Source organism: Haliotis asinina, chromosome 2 (genome assembly GCF_037392515.1).
Source record: "Haliotis asinina isolate JCU_RB_2024 chromosome 2, JCU_Hal_asi_v2, whole genome shotgun sequence".
Classification (NCBI taxonomy): domain Eukaryota; kingdom Metazoa; phylum Mollusca; class Gastropoda; order Lepetellida; family Haliotidae; genus Haliotis; species Haliotis asinina.
In genome coordinates this window covers 74,363,334-74,376,486 of record NC_090281.1, presented here as the reverse complement: position 1 = coordinate 74,376,486, position 13,153 = coordinate 74,363,334, and the positions used below count along the sequence as shown (strand labels likewise).

The 13,153-nt window shown below is 37.3% G+C and overlaps 1 protein-coding gene across 2 annotated transcripts in view; it reads left to right on the top strand.

Moving 5' to 3' along the window:
* Positions 1-13,153, top strand: part of LOC137274300 (serine-rich adhesin for platelets-like) — a 192,464-nt gene that overhangs the window by 62,611 nt on the left and 116,700 nt on the right. The window contains exon 1 of one of the 2 annotated variants that reach the window (XM_067807436.1): positions 429-819. The exons of the other annotated variant lie outside the window; for it this stretch is intronic. The gene's annotated coding sequence lies outside the window, so the exon portion shown is untranslated. Of the gene's footprint in view, positions 1-428; positions 820-13,153 lie in introns of those variants that run through there. 2 annotated transcript variants of the gene reach the window in all.

Genomic DNA, 13,153 nt, shown 5'->3' with positions numbered 1-13,153 from the left:
ACCCGTACTTGTTGTAATTATTTCTGTTAGAAAATGGTAATATGTTTTAGGTCTTGTAATTTACAGTTATTAGAATGCATTAATAAAACTATGGTGAATAGGATTTAATCAAAATGTGTACATTATGATAAAAATGGGGTAGTTACTAAATATGATGAGCAGTTGTATTTTTGTTTTTTGAAACTGGCAATGTTTGGCCCAGTAGAACTTTACAGCAGATGTCCCCACGGTGTGAGGAAGTTTGTGTAGTTGTGGCCGCCGGCTCCATCCCCATGTTCGTCTCGATGAGTGGACTCAGAGACACTGATGTTGACAGACAATGTGGAAAAACTGCAATATTTGTACAGATTAGTTTTGCTCGTATTGAAAGAACAACCATTTGTTGTTTGTGTGGTGAGTACACCGCACTGTCATCAATCTCACTGAGCATGCTCAGCCGGAACGCCAACACGGTGAAACCAGCAGCTGACGACTGAAGCCACCTCTCAGCCGCTAGTGAACGGCCTTGTGGGTTGGCCGGTTGGAAAGATTATTCTGTGCTTTAGGTGACTATAGCTAGATGAAAAGATGCTTCAGGTCAGAGCTAATTAATCAGTCACATCCCAAAGGTGTTAGGACAGTGTGGAGGTGTACGAGAAGTGTTAACGAGATTTACCTTACCTGTACAACCAGGTGAGGCCAGGTGATTCTGACCTAACCGTGCTCCATGAACTATTTGGGCTGTTATAGGAGGATAGCCCTACTTCAGTCCAACTCGTTTTCAGGACGGATAACTGAAGGGATTTAACTATTGTTAAGTAGTTTGGACAGGTATGCCAGGTAAGTCCATTTAATCTAATGAGTTTCCTATTTTGACATTGGTGTGGGGAATGAGACACTGAAGGAAGTTTTGATGGAGTTGTAATTGCCTGGCTCAGATGTCAGTTTATTTAAGGTTTGAATTAAACTGTGAAATAATTGTGATTCTAGTTTAGCACCTGACAATAAACAAACAATCCAGGTACAGTAGATAATCATTAAATGAGACCTTTGTTGTTGAAGGAAAGTCAGCATGACATGTAGTCATGTAACATTTTGTGCGAAATAGATTTGTCCTGAAACTCAAATGCATGTTTACTTTGAGTAATTACCCTATAATGAACCTGCTGATGTTTGTATTGAAAAATGGGAATGTTTTCATGTGCTGGTATAATTGTTGGTCAATTGATTGAAAGGCTGTTAAATTTTATAACGTTCAACTGTTGATAATGGGGTGTGGCTGAATATATAGGCAAGTCGTGAACCCACTTTGTATTGATTGCAATAACGCAAGCCAAGTACATATGCACAGGTATTGTGATACATATACTTGCCCTAGAAGCACTAGTTATGTCTAAAGCTCATTTATATCTTGCTATATGCATGTTTGTATGCAGTCACACTACAATCTATATATCTATATATTTTCCCTGTGCCATACTGGGATTGAACATAAGTCTTAAAGTCAAAATAGCTTTATTTTTAAAATATATTTGTTAAAAAAAATGAAGATTCTATATTATGTTATTTTCAGAATATTCCGATCTCTAAATGTTAAAAAAAGACATTTTGATATATTTTCATGAAAGGATTTTTTAAGGCCATTTTCAGCGTATGAAATAGAAACATTTAGCTGATCTTAATGGACTGTGCCCACAACAGTGGAGAGCTGAAAACCTCAGCAGAGAGATATGACATTTGCAAATGTTTTATTCATATTTCAAGAGATCAAATATTAATGTTTGAAATTTGATGAAACTATTGTGGTTGAAGGTGAGCATTTCATGGTTTCTATATCTGTTGATATTCTACATGAACTTTTGGAATCAATGCAACTTCAGTATCCCAAGACTAATTCAGTTATAATTTCCAGTGTTTTGACAAACACATTGCATATTCAAAGTTATTGGATTCATAAAATGGAAAGGTGAAAGTATGTTTCAACTAATATTCTAAATTATGAAAGTGTAAACACTTAATGTATCAAATGTGTAATTTACCTTGTAATTTTGCACAACATAATTCTGAATTCTTTAACACATGTCTTTTGATATTATGATGTTTAAATCTTAAGTATTTTATATGATATTTGTAGTGAAATTCTTGTGGTGGTTTTGATGATAAATGCAAGAGAATGTAATTGAATTGCTGGAATTAAAATTTGTCCTTTCTATTTTTGAGGTCAAAGGTCAGAGTGACCGGATTGCTCACCCTACAGTTGTGTGTTTTTTTTACATGAATCACGATGGCCTTGTTTGTTTTCAAATTGTTCTTGTCAATATCTGTTTATGATATAGCGTAGAAAGACCCAGTCCTTCTGCGAGCCAGCTCCATCAGTTTGTAACAATGTCAGCAATATTTGTTGTTTTGAGTGTCAACTACCCGAGTAAATACAACAAGCAATCGACACTGCTCTCTGGCTACATCGCACAAGATGGGAGGCGTCATCAGCGCTGACAAATTGCAGACATCTATCCTCATACAACATCGCAGAATTCAGCAGATTTTTTATTACTTAAAGCTGAATACCATATAAATAGTGTGACTGAGATGAGAATTTAAAAAAAAAAATTCTTTAAAATGACTGTAACTGTATTTTCACGATGTAATTAGTCGTTTTAAATTTAGATACAAAACGTGTAATTTAAGGGTAAGATTGTTGTCATAACTCTTAATTCAAACAATTTTTTATTTTTAACTAAAGCAAGTTGTTGAAGGAAATGTTTTCTTCTGTAATCTCATACTCTTCAGTGTTGAGAGTGGCAATTCCTAAATGGTCTTGAAAGAGTGCCTGTTAGTTATTTGTTTCCTTTAGCAAAATGCCATCACTACATTCACCACATTCATCAAAGGAACTAAGGGACCGGTCATTGTTATTATGACCAGTCCTCATTTATGGATGGATGGGTCCTCACAAATGGCTGACATATTGGGTGACCCTCACTATGTCTCTGAACATATTGTTCATGACCCTACTTCTAAATACAGTTTCACTTTCTCCACACCTTAATAAATGACAGGTCCCTGAAAATGTCATAAGAAAGTAATAGATTATCTTGTCCTCATTTGCTACCCAAAATTTTCTTGTTTATAAATAATCCTGCATGCAATTGAAGAAAACTGACAGTGAGACAGGTGTGATAATAAAAATTATGTCTTCCGTGACTGGTAATTTGAGAAAAGAAAAATTGAAGCTTATTTATATTTCCTGACAGGGTCAGACGAGACAAATGGTTTGTGGGTACAGTGACTGTGTTTACATGTGAACATAGTTCTTTGGTCAAGGCTTGGGCAAATCAGCTTGTGCAGGGACAGGATACGAAATCACACTGTGTGTTGCTGCCTTATTTGGTACGCTTTTCACATAGACCCTTGTAACAATGGGATTTGTTTCTCTATTGGAACAACCTCGTTTGATAGCATGTGTGTATTTCAAGTCTTAATTTGAATTTGTGGTGATAAAGCATAAGTTATTCTTTCCATGAAAAGCTGACTTAGATTCTATGGCAGTTCATATGGCTCGACTTGAGGTCATGGGAACTTTCTTGCTGAAAATGTCTGCGCAATTTTCAAAGTTATGAGAATACAGGCTGTCCTTAAATATATTCACTGCTTCCCTTGGGTTACTACTTTGGATTGTATCGCATAATAAGTGTGGATTCAATTGTATAGATGGCCTTAGTACAATAAGATATTTTTTTAATATGAATAAAGATATTGATAATCGATGAACAAATGGAATTTAGTTTATGGTATATTGGTCATCGGCTTTCAAAATTCAAAGCACATTTCATTTTTGTATGGGAAGTATTTGAAGTGGTATGGTAGTCTCAGCAACAGCAACAACTGCACTGCAACCAATATTGACACGTCTAGAATGTCAACAACAAAGTGCATGTGACAGCGATGGTGGTGGTATTTGCATTGTAATTGAGGTATTTATTCAGAATCCATAAGTACTCACAATAAACTGAAAAAAGATTGATCTTTGATATAGAAACTTATGCCCTGGGAGGTCTAGACATAGACACAGGGTAAAGGTTAGCCAGTGGAAAACATAGAAGTGCTCAATATTGTAATGTATATTGTGGGAGAAATTCACTGTATTTTGGTTTAATGGGCTCATATGTTTGAGAAGACATTAGGCTGAATAGAAATTCCTAAGAGTGTTGAAGTAATATTCATGAATGCATGCACTTTCTGAGTCGTGAAATAAATTCAATAGAATATTTGATGTTATATCTTTATCCGAAACGTTGGCAAGACTGGGCTTGGAATGGCTTCTGTATTGGATGTGTTTGGATTGATGACCTCTTATAGTGAGTGAGTTTACTCTGCAGCTTCCAATATTCCAGCAATATCACAGCAGAAGACACCATAAATTCACACGTTATACCCATGTGGGGAGTTGAACAGGGTCTTCGAAATGCTTTAACCACTTGACTATTCCATTACGCCAACCTCTTAAAAAGACAACTCATGAGACCATCATGTCTGGTTTCAACCAAACAAAGGTTTAAGCAGCTGCAACATAGTTTTGACCCAGCTTCTGATATTTTCTTTTGAATCTTTTTTTTAAAAGTTAATTCCGAAAAATAACCAGTCAATGGTGTTGTTATGCAATGTCTGCACGTCTGCCCATTCTGACAATCAGTGTCAAGACCCACTCCACATACCATCTTGTTACAACATTGCCAGCTGTCATATTGTCACAACCACACACACTGGATGTACAAATTGGCTGTGTGCTCTTTATTCTGTATAAACAGCAGGTCTGTGCTCCCTCCCTGGGACTCCATCACAAGGTGGCTTGCTTGACAAGATACCCTCATCTGAAACACTCCTGCTGCATACACGAGGTCAGGTCAATATTTAACATGTATTTATAATAGGTCTGAGACATTGCTGAACTGTTTGCATACTTGTGTGTAAGTTGCCTTGGGTACGCAGGGCCTTGGAATGCATGTGTCCTTACACTGAAGAAATGTTTAAGTGGAGTTCTTATATTAACTGTCACCTCATGAATGTCTTCTGTTGTTTTGGACATTTTTGGGCAGTTCATTGGTCAGTGCCACTGAGTTTGATTCAGATAACAGATCCTGCCATTGGTGTCCCTTGTTTTTTTGTCTACAGTGCATTATTGCTTGTGTTAACTTTCTGTCAACCTGGTCATGGCCACCACTGTAGTTCTTACCCCATGATTTGGACTGATATCTTGGTTTGATTATATTCCCTACATTGAGACAATATTTGAAGCCCATATTGGGATTGGGTGTCCCCACCATGATATTGATGGAATATTGGTAAAAGAAGAATTAAACTATACTTACTCCCACTTACTGGTTAGTGGCAGCGGCTTTGATTCACTAGGTGGAGCGAGGTGGAAAAGACATGTGGACAAAGTCTTTGTTTGTCGTGCCTAAGTACAATTCCCCACATGGATACAGTGTGTGAAACCCATTTCTGGTGTTCCCTGTAGTTCCCTGTTCCCTAGAAAATTGCTAAAAACTGTGTGAAACCATACTCACTCACTAACTGTTGTTCCTTATTCTAAGTTCACAGTATTTACTGCTTGTGTCAGCATATTAAACAGGTCAGGCTGACATGATGCATCTGGTTCACTGTTGACAGTGGCATATGTGACGTGCATAGATGGCACTGTCAGGCTGCAACACTCAAACACTCAGATTAAGCAGACTCTTCACAAAATATATCAATCTCCTTTTGGGTTGGTGTGTGGCTCAGGAAAACATTCCATGGAGCTTGTTTCAAGTGTAATTACATTAAATGAACACGCTTACAACATAAGGTCATTGTCCAGGACCCTGCGGTGTATTTAGTTGAAATTTATATACCTGACTGTTAGTATCTGAAACAGAATATGGTTCAGATGTGGATGGATTCATCGTCATGAGGGTGGTGGGGTTGCAGGTTAGCCCAATGGTTAAAGTGTCTGCTCATGCTGAAGACCAAGGGTTTGATTCCCCAACAGGGCACAGTGTGTGAAGCCCATTTCTGTGATATTGCGGGAATATTGCTAAAAGCAGCAAAAACATGCCCAGTCAATCACTTATCTATTCACCTAATCTGCTAAAATGGAACAAAGTTGTTTTTGTTCATTGTTGTAAATACTAGACATGGAGGGGAAGCCCAGTGGTTAAAGCGTTCGCTTGTTATGCCGAAGATCCGAGTTCGATTCCCCACATAGGTATGATGTGTAGAAAGCACCTACTTCTGTTAAAAGCAGCCAAACACACTCACAGCAAATATTGAAAAAACAAACAGCCATTTAACTATATATATATTCACAAAAATGCTGATGCAGCTCGAAAACATTATTCATTCAGTCAGAAAAGAAAGAACTGAACAACCTTTCTCGTTGCTACCACAAGGGTACACCTGATCCATTGGGGATAATCCTGTCTTATCCCACGGTTGTCTTCCATACATATTTTATACCATCATTATGAGCATATCAAGCAAACTTACTGACTAGCAGTGCGTGCAAGACCTCCGAAGCATAAACAGCGCCCCCTGGTGAATGAAAGGGGCATGAGTCGGTCAGTGTTACATTATGGCCATGTTGGCAGTTTTAGTAGACTTTATCACACTATAAGTTGGAGCAGGGCATCTCTGTAGCTATCAAATATGTATATATGTAAACAATGTGTGAGGTTTGTTTCCAGTCTGTTTATGACAAGCAGGAAGTAGGGCATGTTGTGCTGTTACAATATTCATGAAGGAACACCATCCTTGTTTTGAAGCAAACCTGTGCTTTGTTTATCAGTTTTTAAAATAATAGATTACATTTTTTTTTCGCTTGTTCGTTCTGTGTTAATATTGTATTTCAATACAGCTGAGTGTGTGTAATACCTGTAGATGAATATTCGGAGACACTGTTGTATTCCATTTGAGGAAAACATCTGTGTCTTGGATGATGTTCATGCTGTTAGCCACTAGTTTGATAAGACTCATGCATCTTTTGGAGGCCCAAATTGAAAGAGCAGTTCAGCTTATGTTGCTTTTTTTATTGTTGTTCATGCTGTTAGCCACTTGATGAGGCTCAAGCATACTTTGAAGGTCCACATTTAAAATACCAGTCAGCTGATGTATTGTCTTGATTGTCATTCATAATGCTAGCCACTAGTTTGGTGAGGCTCAGTCATGATTCAGTGTCTTCAGATGGAAAATGTGCCAAAACAAACATGTCTTCCTTGTTGTTCCTGCCTTTAACCACTAGTTTGTCTGATAAGGCTCAATGGTATTGTATGGGCCGAGACAGAAAGTGTCCCTAGCTGATGTTTCTTCTCTTTATATTGTGTCTTTTCCTTACCCAAAGTTCCATATCCTGTAAATATTATTCTATTCCTTTCTGCCAGTTAAAATTCATGTCTTACTCTCTCCATCACACTCTACTCCATCAGTTATCAACAACCAGTTCCGGGTGAATTCATCACAATTTATTATACAAAATCTGGAATAACTGCTGCATTATGAATGACTATGTAATGCACATTTGCAAAATGTTATTTTATCCATAAAACATATTTCTGCAAATATACATTTATGAATGCAAAATGTCAATATGTATATGTGCTGTATTGCTTACCCCACTTGTCAAACATCATTTAACACAATGTGGCCAAATTTTCTCCTTGATGGTTGTTACTATGACAATTAATGAATGCTGACGGGATTAGCTGACTCTAGTGGCATGCTATCTGATACCCATGTTATGTCTGTTGCCGTGGAAACAACACAGCTCCCAGGCAGATTATATCAGAAACCAGTACTATGCATCAGAGGTAAATGCTAAGAATGTAATGTAGACTACCAGTTGTTGGATATCTTTTTTGTTGAAGTCTTAGCTGAGTGGGTTAGAAAACAGACATATGCTGGTGATAAGGTGCTGCACTCTGAGAGTGTTGGTTCAAATCCTGGACAGACTTAACTCCAAACCTGCTAGTATTTGTACCCATGAAGACCTAGGTAAGACATGGTCTTCAGTGACCCATAGTTATTGACAGAGACAGCTAACCCCGAAGACCTGGTTTCGATTCTCCATAAGGGTACAATGTGTGAATCCTGTTTCTGGTGTGCCCTGCTTTGATATTGCTGGAATACCCCTCCAGCGGGATTGGGTGGTCAGCCTCGTTGGTTGGTTAGTTGAGACATGTCATGGTATCTCAGTTGCTAAGATCGATGGTCATGCTGTTGACCACTGAATTGTCTGCCCCCTACCATATATCTTGAATGTTGGTGAGTGTGGTGTTAACAACAAGCAACCAGCTAGTATTTGTCCTTTACAAGGGAAGAGTAATTCCAAATGTACTGAGTTCCATTTTGTATTGTATTCAGCATCACATGTATATGTATATGAAGTAAGGGACCAAGCATTGTATATTTGTTGGATTTCGATATTTAATGCCATTCCAGAAAATACCGGCAAAAGATCCTTTTGCTTCCAGGTTTTAGTTAAAATTGTACAAAATGTTTGCTAGACATGTTTGATGTCTTTAAAGAGACATCACTCATTGGACATACTTTCACTGACACAATAATCAAATGAATGTACATACTGTCCTTAAAAAATACCTATTTAACCACGGTTTTATTGGTTCTCCTAACTTGAATTTACAGCTTCACTGAAAATGGATTTACAGCTTTTCTAAAAATGAATTTTCAGCTTTTTTGGAACTTAATTTACAGCTTCACTAGAGATAGATTTATGGCTTCTTTAACATTGATTTACAGCTTCTTTGTACATGGATTTCTTTAGCATGTTAGTTTTATGATTTCCTTTTTTATATGCTTGATCTGGTATTCAAGACACTTATCTTACTGTTCTGCCCTTGTGAAAACAGTGTATAAGTTTATATCACCTGAGCGTATATAATAAATAAAGCTTGTCTATTACACAACCAGTAATGTGACGTCATATCCATGCTCTCATATTACATCTAAGCCCTGCACATTACTTTCCACAATACACCAAACAGCCATCAAGACATAGATGAAAAGATTTCTTTTGTTTAGCATTCATTGTACAGAAGCTGAATTTGGTGGCATTTGTTCTCCAAATGCAATAACGGGAATGTGAAGGTCATTTGGACTGTGGAATTGTGGGAACAAAGTATTGTTGCGTTAATGATTGCTATGATGTTGTTCTAGCTTTTCAGAAATTGTCATTTTATTATTGGTTGTTTGAGATTAAATGGTCATTTGCCTTTTTTAATTATTTATTATGACTGCGATTGGTTTCCTAACAGCAAACAAAATGTGATTGAATACCTTTCACAAATATAATGATGAATATATTGTTCAGGACACAGGGGAACAACCTGGCTAGGTCTTGTCCTTTGTTTCTATAAAAGGTAGATGTGCCTCTGCAGGTAAACATATGTTGAGCTTAGTTTGCTGAACCTTCACACTGTGCAGGCTTATTACAAGCTCCAGACAGTGACAGCCCATTAACGGAGCTCTCTGCACCATACATACATGGAGTTGTACAACTGACTCATATTTACATAGTGAACATAATATAAAGGGATAACTAGCTTGCTTTTCTTTTGTTCCGCTTAACTGATAAGACATGTACATGTAAATTCTACTCTGAAATAGTAAGAAAGTGGTTACCCCAGATATTGGGTGCAGTCGCTGGACATCATTGCTGCCTTATTTAGTGTTTGATAGAAAAGTTTCAAGAATCTTACAATAGCTACTTGCACACTGGTTGCCCCCAGAAGCATAACAAAGGCAGACAGTAGTCTCCACATGCTATTTTGTAACCAGACAGCCATAGATTTAAGAAAGTATTTCCGATACAACTTCATTAATGTTTGTTATATTGAATTTCTACTTGAGATAAAAGACAGACCATGCATTATCCCTTTGAACTAATATTCATGGTAGACAAAAATTTACACAATGGAATGGAATTCAAGGTTAAAACTTCTGACAGTTTTTCAAATGAAAGTCTATACACTATGTCTATATGAAATATAAACAATGTGAGTAGAGAATGTTACCTATGAATGTAAATATATATTTTGGATTTTCTTATGCTGATGGCTGAAAAGCTAAAATTAGTGCTCTTCACCCAATTGTAGATGATATCACCATACCATGTGCTGCTTTCGTATCATGTTACAATCATGATAATAAGGAATGGAACTTTGTCAACAAGGTGTTCTTTCTTACAATAGTTGATGCATATTTCCTGGAAAAAAGACCCAAAACATTTTTTAATCTGCAGATACTTCTGGACTTCTAATGCCTGAAATAAATTTTATCTTACTCTAGACACAATTACATTTATAATACATTCAGTGGATTCTTGTATGTCTCCATATCTACTTAAAGAACAGACAGAAGTGAACTTGGTAGTGAAAAACTATTATCCACATGACTATATTTAAAAACCCTTACATCAATAATTTTTAACAATGCTTGATTTCTTTTCTTTAAGGTAATTGATTGTCAATATGAACTCCTTCACCGTGAAATATTAATCATGATGATGGTGACACTACACAGCTAAATGTATATTTGACATACAGGCTTTTCATGTGGGTATATTACAACATGGATTCTTGTTGTGAACAAGTGTAGCCAACATCTGAATGGCACCCTCTCTGACTTCATTGAAGTGTGGTTTCCTCTACTTCTTTAGCTCATTTAATCTGCACTGAAAGACTGTATATGATGTTAGGTCATGCCTGTCAAGCGTGGATCAGTCACGCCCTACTGACTTGCAATCACTTCATGTTGAGGCCTCAGTGTCAGTCATCTTTATGCCAGTATGAACTGCAATAAGAAGGGGCGCACAGGGTCATATGCTCACCATAGAGAGTTTGATTGTTCAGATGCTGAGCAAGAAGGTGATACGGCTTGTATTTCCCTAGTGTGTTATGAAGGATTTTTAACCTCTAAAAGTAGGGATGGCTTCAGATCCTTACATGTATCTGGGACAGGTTGGTAATTTTGGTTATTTTGTAGATTTGTCAGGGACCACCACTATAATCATCATCATCATAATAATAATACATCACACACAATGTGAAGGATCAGTTGGACATCTGAGAGGATTATAGGGGATATCATTGTCATGAAATTCCTGCAGTTTGGTAACTCAGTTTGTATATCTAGAATCAGAAAATTGAGTATTTTTTGTTTATGGACATCATAAGTGTTTTGTTGTCTTTTATTAGCCAAGTATAGGTCACAAGGTTGTTGCAAAGTGAATGACCCCCATAGCATTATCCTGTAATTGAATTAAGGTCAACAAACAAGACATAATAATCATTGGTTCCTAATAAGATCTGTATTTAGCATTCATTGTATGTTATAGTGTTCAAGTGGTTTGTGCATGAAATGAACTGGTCACTTTATATTGTCTAATGAAATATGTATACACTTCTATATTTTATGTATACAACTGTATACACATGTCAGTTTAGTAACCTACTCACTATGGACTTGAATATGATCTATGCTGGGCCATAAAAAAGGTTGAAATGACATCTAATTTAGACATATTAACCAGAAAAAAGTTGGTGCAATTCCATAAAACAGTAAACAGTGGGATGCTGATTACAACAGAAGCTGATGCGATTCATATGAACTCTGTTTACATACTTTGCTTAAAAAGAGGAGAGTATCTGATTATTTGTTTCTGACATTTTGGTCCATTGTAATTCCTTGATGAGGAAGACTTCAAACTGGACTTGGCTTTTCCTCTTTTAACTTAGACCACAAGCAAACACGTTTCCAGGTAAAGTTTGTGTGGAAGATCAACATTCGCAAGATTGAAGACTCTTTGAACAAGGTCCCGATTCCATCATTGCAATGACTGTATGACCACCATCCAAGGAATTGTCAAAGTGAAGCACTGAACATTCCTGCTTTACGATAATCAGCAGAGTGTCACATCAGGAATGGTGGCCATGTTGTGTATTGCCAAAACAATGAAAGATTTATTCGGACCCTGACTGTCAAATCAGAAAAGGGTTGTCCAAAATAAGTCAATAAACATTTAATTTGTTGCTCCTTTGCTGTAAATAACATCAAGCATGTGCAATATGCTGACCTTGAACTTGTGAGTGGACAGAACCATGGAACTATGTGTCTTGTGATTCGAGTATTTTGACCAGTGATGTTTGGTATTCATTTTCCTGATTGGCCTTGGAAGTGGTCACGTGACATTGTGACCGACATCATGTGTTTTGGAGGTTTGCTAAGCAAACGCCTTCCTTGGCGGTGTGATGTTCGATGTGTCCACCTGGTGTAACAGAGGTGAAAGTCACAGATACTCTAAAGGTACGCGCCTATCTAACGAGCTCGCTCACAGGTAAACATGCCCACAAACATGGAGGCGGCCAGGTTGAGTTGGCATTGTGTGTGTTTGCATGTCTGTCCATGGAACTCACGATAGGCATAAAGTGTTCTATGGGATCGTACGAGACATACCATTCACATGTCATAGAAATACTATTGGAGAGATCGGAGTAATTTTCAATGCTGGAAAACATTATGTACAATGAACGCCATGTTGATAACTTGTCAGACATGCCTCCATTACCTGATGCTTGCCTCTCAAAAAAATCAGGACCGAAAAGAGCTCCATGAAATAATGCTTGCTTCCCAGAGATTCAAGGGCAGAATAGGTCCTTATTACTGATAGTCAGATAGGACAACCTGCCCGTGCCTGATACAGGGTGGTTGCGTACCCAAATAGTAAAGCGTTCATTTGTCATACTGAAGATCTGAGTTTAATTCCCTAATGTGTAATGCCTGTTTATGCTGTCCCCTTCCCTGGTAATAAAGATTTTTCACCAAACCATTTTAGACCAAGCTTACTCATCAATGTCAAATCTACCTGTATTGTGCGCACAGTATTGACCACTGAATTTCCTGCTGAAGGCCTAGTTTTATATGATTAATGCTGCACACCATTTTCACGAACATTGACTAGATCATACTTGTTTTCTGTTAACTTGACATCTGACATTCATGATCAAATTGGGTAAAGTTTGGTATGCAGTTTCTTCTCTGCACTTTGACCTGCTCGAAATGTGATTGAAATTATCTTTAATATTTGTGGATGGGGGATCACCACACTTCATCAGTTAGACTA